Raw genomic sequence first — 8,901 nt, 5'->3', positions numbered from 1 at the left:
GGGGTTGAACATGTGTCCTCATGGATACTAGTCAAATTCATTTCTGCTGAGCCACAATGGGCAGTCCACTTCCGATGTATTTTCAATCCCCTTTTCTTCTTCTCCTTCTGGAATCCCTATTATGCGTAAATTGGCCCGCTTTATATTATATTGCTCTTATATTGCTTTCATGTTTTTTTGCTTAGTTCTATCTGCTGTTCTGATTGGGTGATTTCCATTATTCTATTTTCCAAGTCACTAATTCGTTCCTCTACATTACTCATTTTGCTCTTCAGTGGCTTTAACTCAGCTTGCATCTCTGCAAATGAATGTTCTATTTTTTCTTGGCTCCTCCTTATATTTCCTACTTCCTTTCTAAATTAATCTGCATTGCTGTTTATATCCGATCTTAATTCCTTCATATTAACCCTTAATTCCTTCAGTATTTTCAGTATCTCTTTTTGAACTCAGTCTACTAGACTGCAGAGGTCTTTTTCATTGTTTACTGCTTTAGGTGAATTCTCCTGTTCTTTTAACTAGGAATGACTCCTGAGCTGCTTCGTTTTGCTTATATTTTTCCTATTTGTGAGTTTAGGGAAGCCAACTACTGTAGTCCCAGAGGGCTATTTATATGCAAGAGCTCCCCTTGTATTTTGTGGGGGCTTACTACTTATTTTTGGTGTGGGAGTTTCAATATTTGATCTCTCTTTCTTCTGTGTGAACAGGCTCTTATTCCCTTGATAGGGTGTTGCGTGTGTTTCCTTGGAGAAGGAGGCAATGGGCATGGATAGTAGTTAGTGCCTGGTTGCTGGGTTCTTGACAGTAGCAAGGACCCATGGGAAGGTGGCTCCTCCTAGCTGCAGGGCCTTGGGAAGTAGTAATGAGCCTTGGGCAGATTTAGGCAGTGTCCAGAGCATTTGGCAGTGGCAGTGGCAGTGGCAGTGGCAGGGAGTGTGCGTTCCCAGGGGATTAAGAGCAACAACAGGTTGTAGTGCCCTCCTCTGTGGTGCCCTCTGAGGTGACTGGGGTTGAAAGTGGTGCCTGCACAGGGACTCTAGTGGTGGCGGGCTGTGCCCACTTCTGCAGTCAGAAATAACTGTGGTGGTTTGCCCACCACCTGTAGACCATGCAAGAAGCAGCCCTTCCCACTTAGCCCATGCAGGAGGTTCTACCACTTGGATATGTTACAAAAGGGTTAGTTGTAGGCCTAAGATGAGCCTTGCCACCTGTAGCTCTACCCTCTAAGAGTCTGCACATGCTCAGAGAAAGAAATTCCTATGGTAATCCACCCCTTCACCTCTTCCCCTCCCCAACAATGGCACCTTGCTTCTCCTGCAGACCCAGACCGCCTCTCGAGTTCCCTCAGCTGTGGCATCCACTCCCCAGCCCTGCATGAACTGCCCCTTAGCTCTCTCTGGCTGTCTCTGCACTGCCAACACTAGTCCGCTACCCGGAACTGACCTCCAGAGCCTGAGTCTCAGTGCCCAGCCCCTGCCCGTGTGTCTCAGACTGTGGTGTCCAAGGGTGGTGGTACTGATAATCTGTGCAGCTCTCTACTTTGCCCTCCTCAATCGAGCTGCTGTGCTTTTCTCTGTGGCTTTGAGGCCTTTTTGTATCAGCTGATCTCCCTGTCAGTCATGTGGCTTCCCAGGGTGTGGGTTCCTTTCCTCTTTCTCAGCTCCCTCTCAGGGATGCTGGTCCTGCCCTGATTCCTTCCTCTCTTTCTCTCTTTTTCCTTTTGTTCTACCCAGTCATCTGGAGGGTTTCTTGCTCTTTTTGGAGGTTTAAGGTCTTCTTCCAGAGTTTAGTAGCTGTTCTGTGCAAATTATTTTACATGTAGATTTTTTTTGATGTGTTTGTGGGAGAAGGTGAGTGCCATGTCTTACTTCTCTGCCATCTTGATCCTTCATTTTTTTTACATGTAGCTGTCCAGTTTTTCCAGCACCACTTATTGAAGAGACTATATTTTCTTCATTGTATATCCTTGCCTCGTTTGTTGTAAATTAATTTCCCATAGGTATGTGGGTTTATTTCTGGGCTTTCTCTCCTATTCCATTGATCTCTATGTCTGTTTTTGTGCCATCACCATACTGTTTTGATTACTATAGCTTCAAAGTATAGTTTGACTACTGTAGCTTTGTGTATAGTATAGTTTGAACTTGATTCTTCCATCTCTCTTCTTCCTCTCAGGGGCACTTTGGCTATTTGGGGCCTTTTGTGTTTCCATACAAATTAAAAACATTTTATTCTAGTTCTACAAAAAATGCTATTGGTAATTTGTTAGGGATTGCATCAAATCTGTAGTTTGCCATAGGTAGTGTGGTCATTTTGATAATATTGGTTCTTCCAATCCAAGAACATGGTATATATTTCGATCTGTGTCATCTTCAATTTCTATAATGAGTGTCTTAAAGTTTTCAGAGTATAGGTCTTTTGCCTTTTTAGGTAGGTTTATTCCTCAGCATTTTATTTTTTCTGATGTGATGGGATCATTTCCTTAATTTTCTTGTCTTTCTTGTATAGAAGTATAAGAGATTTGTTTCTATTACTTTTTCTTTGAATTACTTTTGTATTTTGCAACTTTGCCAAACACATTGATGAGCTCTAGTAGTTTTCTTTTTTTTCTTTCATTTTTTTTTTTTGGCCACACCCACAGCATATGGAGATTCCCAGGATAGGGGTCGAATCAGAGCTGTAGCTGCCGGCCTATGCCAGAGCCACAGCAACGCTAGATCTGAGCCGCATCTGCAAGTAGCTCACGGCAACGCCAGATCCCCAACCCACTGAGCGAGGCTAGGGACTGAACCTGCAACCTCACGGACCTAGTTGGATTTGTTTCCACTGCACCATGACGGGAACTCCAGCTCTAGTAGTTTTCTGATAGCATCTTTAGGATATTTATGTATTTATTTATTTATTTACTTATCTATTTAGAGCTGTGCCTGTGGCATACGGAGGTTCCAAGGCTAGGGGTCAAATCAGAGCTGTAGCCACTGCCCTATACCACAGCTCTTGGCAATGCCAGATCCTTAACCCACTGAGCAATGCCAGTGATCAAGCCTGCATTCTCATGGATACTAGTCAGATTTGTTTCTGCTGAGCCATGACGGGAACCTATATCTTTAGGATTTTTAGTTTTATCTGCAAACAGTCACAGTTTTACTTTCCTAATTGGGATTGCTTTTATTTCTTTTTCTTCTCTGATTATTGTGGCCAGGACTTCCAAAACTATGTTGAATAAAAGTGGCAAGCATGGACACCCTTATTTTATTCTTGATTTTAGAGGAAATGCTTTCAGCTTTTCACCATTGAATATGATATTACCTGTGGGTTTGTTGTATATGGCCTTTATTATTTTGAGGTAGGTTACTTCTGTGCCCACTTTCTGGAGGGTTTTTATCATAAGTTTTGAATTTATTCAAAAGCTTTTCCTGAATCTATTGAGATGATCATCTGGTTTTTATTCTTCAGTTAGTGAATGTGGTGTATCACACTGATTTATAGATACTGAAAAATCCTTTCATTCCTGGGATAAATCCCACTTGATCATGGTGTATAATCCTTTAGTGTATTGTTGGAATCAATTTGCTAGTTGAGGATTTTTGAATCTATGTTCATCCGTGATATTGGACTCTAATGTTCATTGGACTGTAATGTTTTTTGTGATATCTTTGGTTTTGGTATCAGTGTGATGGTAGCCTCATAGAATAAGTTTGAGAGTGTTCCTCTGGAATTTTGGGGGATAGTTTCGGAAGGATGGGTGTTAACACTTCTCTAAATGTTTGATAGAATTCGTCTGGTCCTGGACTTTGTTTGGTTTTGGGCTGCACCAGTGGCATATGGAAGTTCCCAGGCTGGGAGTCAAATTTGGAGCTGCAGCTGCCAGCCTATGCCGCAGACAACAACTTGAGATCCGAGCCATGTTTGCAACGTATACCACAGCTCATGGAAACACCAGATCTCTTAACCCACTGAGAGAGGCCTGGGATTAAACCCACATTCTCATGGGTACTAGTCGTGTTCTTAACTTGCTGAGCCACAATGGGAACTCCTCTTTTCATTTTTTTATGGTTTTCTTTGCTGTGCAAAAGCTTTAACATTGATTAAGTCCCATTTGTATATTTTTGCCTTTATTGCCTTGGGGGAGTGTCCTAAGGAAAAAAAATATTGGTACAGTTTAGGGCATAGAATGCTTTGCCTATGTCTTTTCTAGGAGTTTTATGGCCTCATGTCTTTTTTTTTTTTTAAGCAATCACATATATTTATTTATCTTTTTTAATAATGATTTTTTCCATTATAGCTGGTTTACAGTGTTCTGTCAGTTTCTACTGTAACACATGTGTATTTATATTTATGTATTATCTATATTATGGACAGTTGCATATCTTCGTAAGAGTACAAAAGATGTGGATGGATAAACCTCAAATGCTAAAATTTATTTGCCTCGGAGGAAAGGATTAGAGGAAAGAGGACAAAGACTATTAATACTTCTTTTTGTAATTCTTCTTATGTATAATTTTCTTTATATATATCTCTATATGTTGCTTAACTTGTTCCCAAAAGTATGTTTTAATTTTATAACTTTTGAGAAAAGGTTTTTAAAATGGCTACATATACTTTTAAAAGACTCTCCAGAGAATGCTGTACCAATAACACATGGATTATGCGTAGTAACACAAAATGAGAAAATACATGGAAATGCTTTGCACAAAGAAAGTTCCTAGGAAAATTAAGAGTCATTATTATTAGTTATAATTCAAAATGTTATAAAAAAGGGGATTTCATGACAAATTTAATAAATTCATAGCTGATTATATTTTCAAAAGTACCATTCATTTTAAACAAAAAATTAAAAAGCAATAAGCTTTGGGGTGTCAAAGTCTAATGCCTTTGCATTAGTTAAGTTACCCTTGGTTTGCTCTTTCAAAATTTTGATAGCTATAACAGAATTAGTGTATTCCATTTTTCAATATGCCTCTATGTTCTGAATGAAATGATATAATTATGAAAAATTTTAAGGAAAGCACATTATTCAAACATCAGCATTTTCATTTTCAGGTTCATACATATGTTCAGTCACTTTGAAGTTCTCTGTGGTATCTTCCTCGTTTTCTCAAACTCCATTGCTCCTGATACATGTCTCATTTATCCACATTGTTATATTTTTTATAAGTCTTTGTATAACCAAATTAAACTGCTCATGTATGGTAAAAAATCCAGTGATTCAGGAGTTCCCATCGTGGCTCAGCAGAAACGAATCTGACTAGTGTTCTAGAGCACGCAGGTTTGATCACGGCATTGCTCTGAGCAGTGGTGTAGGTCGCAGACACAGCTCGGATCTGGCATTCCTGTGGCTGTGTTGTAGGTCAGCAGCTACAGCCCTTGCCTTTGCTCTTTTGGCCAGCAGTGTCTTTGCTTGCTCATCCAGAACATCTAACTGCTGTAAGATTTTTTCTGCCATTGTCAGCCAGTAAATTCCAGCTAGGTTAAGATGTGTGAGATTACTTATAAATGCTGCAAAATGCATGTTTCCCATCTGCACATCATTTTGGTTTTTTTCTGCATACCTGCCACCATGCAATCCTTGCTTCCTTCACAGTATATTTCTTAAAATACACCTGCACTAAACGCTTGGAACAAGTTCTTTTTAGAAGATCCAACCCTCTGTCAGATTTCCTTACAAGATCCTGTCGGCAACTGGACCAGAGGCCGACTGGACTGCATACAGCTCTTCTTAGTGTTTTGAACTTGGAGGGAGAATGTGGGGGGCGGCACTCTTACTGTGGCTAAAAAACCCAAGGTGTAAAACCTGGGAGTTATCTTCAGCCGCTCTGCCACCCTCATCTGGTTGTGGATGATCAAACGATGTAAGAAGCTAGCCTAGAGCCTGGAATAGAGTTCACGCTCAGTGAATGCTGGCTGTTGCTGTTACTCTTCAGCTTAACGTCCCTGAGGGCTGTGCAGCAGATGTAGTAGAGCCAGGGATGCCCACCTCTTAGCCAAAGAGCTAAGGCAATGCCATCAAGATGGTTTTCCCCCCATCTCTTGGCTTGTCTTTCTGCAATGCTGGTTTCATTTTCAGGCTTGACGGGGTGTCCACGATTGGGTCACTCTTACTGCTGGCAGTGCCAGGGAAAAGAGATGGCCTCAGCTGAGTGGTTTCTAGACAAATTCCAGTATTTTGGGGTGATTGAAAAAAGCCTGCCTGGCCTCATGTCTTATGTTTAAATCTTTAAGCCATTTTGAGCTTATTTTTGTGTATGGCATGAAGGTGTTTTTCCTACTTCGTGGATTTACATGCAGTTTTCCAGCATTCCCCACAACACTAGCCAAAGAGATTATTTTCTCCATTGTATATTCTTGTCTGTTTTGTCAAAGATTCACTCTAAGTGTGTTGGTTTATCTGGGTTCTCCATTCTGTTTCATTGATCCATTTGTTTTTATGCCAATACAACACTGTTTTGATTACTGTGGCTTTGTAGTATTGTCTGGAGTCTGGGAGGTTTATGCCTATAGCTTTGTTTTTTTTTTTTCCTCAGGATTGCTTTGCCAATTCTGAGTTTTTTGTGGTTCCATGTAAATTTCAGGATCATTCTAGTTCTGTGGAATATGTCACAGGTATTCTGATAGGGGCTGCATCAAATCTTTAGATTGCTTTGTGGGGTGTTCCCATTGTGGCACAGTGGAAATGAATCTGACTACTACCCATGAGGATGCAGGTTTGATCCCTGGCCTTTCTCTGTGGGTTAAGGATCTGGCATTGCTGTGAGCTATGGTATAGGTCACAGACACAGCTTAGATCCCACATTGCTGTGGCTGTGGTGTAGGCCGGCAACCATAGCTCTGATTCGACCCCTAGCCTGGGAACCTCCATATGCCACAGGTGCTGCCCTAAAAATTTTTTTAAAAAGTAGATTGGGTAGTGTGGCCATTTTTTATTTTTAATTTTCTTTAATGGCTGCACCCACAGCATATGGAAGTTTCTGGGCCAGGGATTGAATCTGAGCTGCATCTGCAACCTATACCACAGCTGCAGCAATGTCAGATCCTTTAACCCATTATGTCAGGGTGGGGATTGAACCTGGCCTCTGCAGTGGCCCAAGCTGCTGCAGTCAGATTCTTAACCTACTGTGCCATAGTGGGAACTTCAGTATGGCCGTTTAAAAAATAGTAATTCTTAGAGTTCCTGTTGTGTTTTTCCCTCATATAGACTGTGTACATATTTTGTTTGATTTATGCCTAAAAATTATTTTGGGGGTACTAATGGAAATAATATTGTATTTTTCATTTCAAGCTCCAGTTCTCATTGCTGGCATATAAGAAGCAGTTGAGGGAGTTCCTGTCGTGGCGCAGCGGTTAACGAATCCGACTAGGAACCATGAGGTTGCGGGTTCAGTCCCTGGCCTTACTCAGTGGATTAACGATCCGGCATTGCCGTGAGCTGTGGTGTAGGTCGCAGACGCGGCTCGGATCCCGCATTGCTGTGGCTCTGGCGTAGGCTGGCGGCTACAGCTCCGATTGGACCCCCAGCCTGGAAACCTCCATATGCCGTGGGAGCAGCCCAAGAAATGACAAAAAGACAAAAGAAAAAAAGAAAGCAGGTGACCTTGGCAGATGAGGCCTGTATCATGCCACCTTGCAGTAACTGCTCATGAGTTCCAGTTTTCGCTCACCTCTTTCTGGAGTTTCTACATACACAGTCGTATCATCTGCAAACAAGTTTTATTTCTTCCCCCCAATTCGTATACCTTTCACTTCCTTGTCCTGTTGCATTACCTAGAACTTCCGCTGTGTGTTGAGTAGGAGTGGTGAGAAGGGACAGCCTTGTTCCTGCTCTTTGTTTCTTATTCATAATCTCAGGGGGAAAACATCTAGTTTCTGATCATTAACTAGGATGTTGGCTGTCAGTAAGGCTTCTTGTTGTTGTTGTTGTTTTGTTTTGTTTTGTTTTCCCTTTTGGCCTCCCTGTGGCACATGGATTTCCCAGGCCAGGAATCAGATCCGAGCTGCAGTTGTAATTTAAGCCACAGCTGTGGCAACACTGGATCCTTAACCCACCATGCCAGGCTGGGGAATCAAACCTGTGTCCCAGCGCTCCCAAGACACCACCAATTCTGTTGCACCACACCGGGAACTCATGGCTATAAGTTTCTATACGCTTTTAAAAATCAGGTTGAGGAGTTCCCACTGTGGTGCAGCAGAAACGAATTCAACTAGGAACCATGAGGTTGCAAGTTCGATCCCTGGCCTGGCTCAGTGGGTCAAGGATCCAGTGTTGCCAAGAGCTGTGGTGTAGGTTGCAGACTCAGCTCTGATCCAGAGTTGCTGGGGCTCTGGTGTAGGCCAGTGGCTACAGCTCCGATTCGACCCCTAGCCTGGGAAACTCCATATGCCGCGGGAGCGACCCAAGAAATGGCAAAAGACAAAAAAAAAAAAAGAAAAAGAAAAAGAATTATACATCATTATCAAATGAAATTTATTCCAGGAATGCCAGGCTGGTTCAACACTGAAAATCAATGAATGTAATCCATGACATCAATAAGTTAAAGAAGATAAATCATATAATCACATCAGATGCAGAAAAAGCATTTGAAAAAATTCAACACCCCTTCATGATAAAAATCTCAACAATCTAAAAGTAAAGGCAAACTTCAACCTGATTTTTTTTTTCTTTTTTGCTTTTTAGGGCTGCACCCTCGGCATATGGAGGTTCCCAGGCTAGGGGTCGAATCGGAGCTGTAGCCACTGGCCTACACCAGAGCCCCAGCAACTCTGGATCAGAGCTGAGTCTGCAACCTACACCACAGCTCTTGGCAACACTGGATCCTTGACCCACTGAGCCAGGCCAGGGATCGAACTTGCAACCTCATGGTTCCTAGTTGAATTCGTTTCTGCTGCACCACAGTGGGAACTCCTCAACCT

Source organism: Sus scrofa, chromosome 3 (genome assembly GCF_000003025.6).
Source record: "Sus scrofa isolate TJ Tabasco breed Duroc chromosome 3, Sscrofa11.1, whole genome shotgun sequence".
NCBI lineage: Eukaryota > Metazoa > Chordata > Mammalia > Artiodactyla > Suidae > Sus > Sus scrofa.
Note: the sequence above shows the minus strand (reverse complement) of the source record.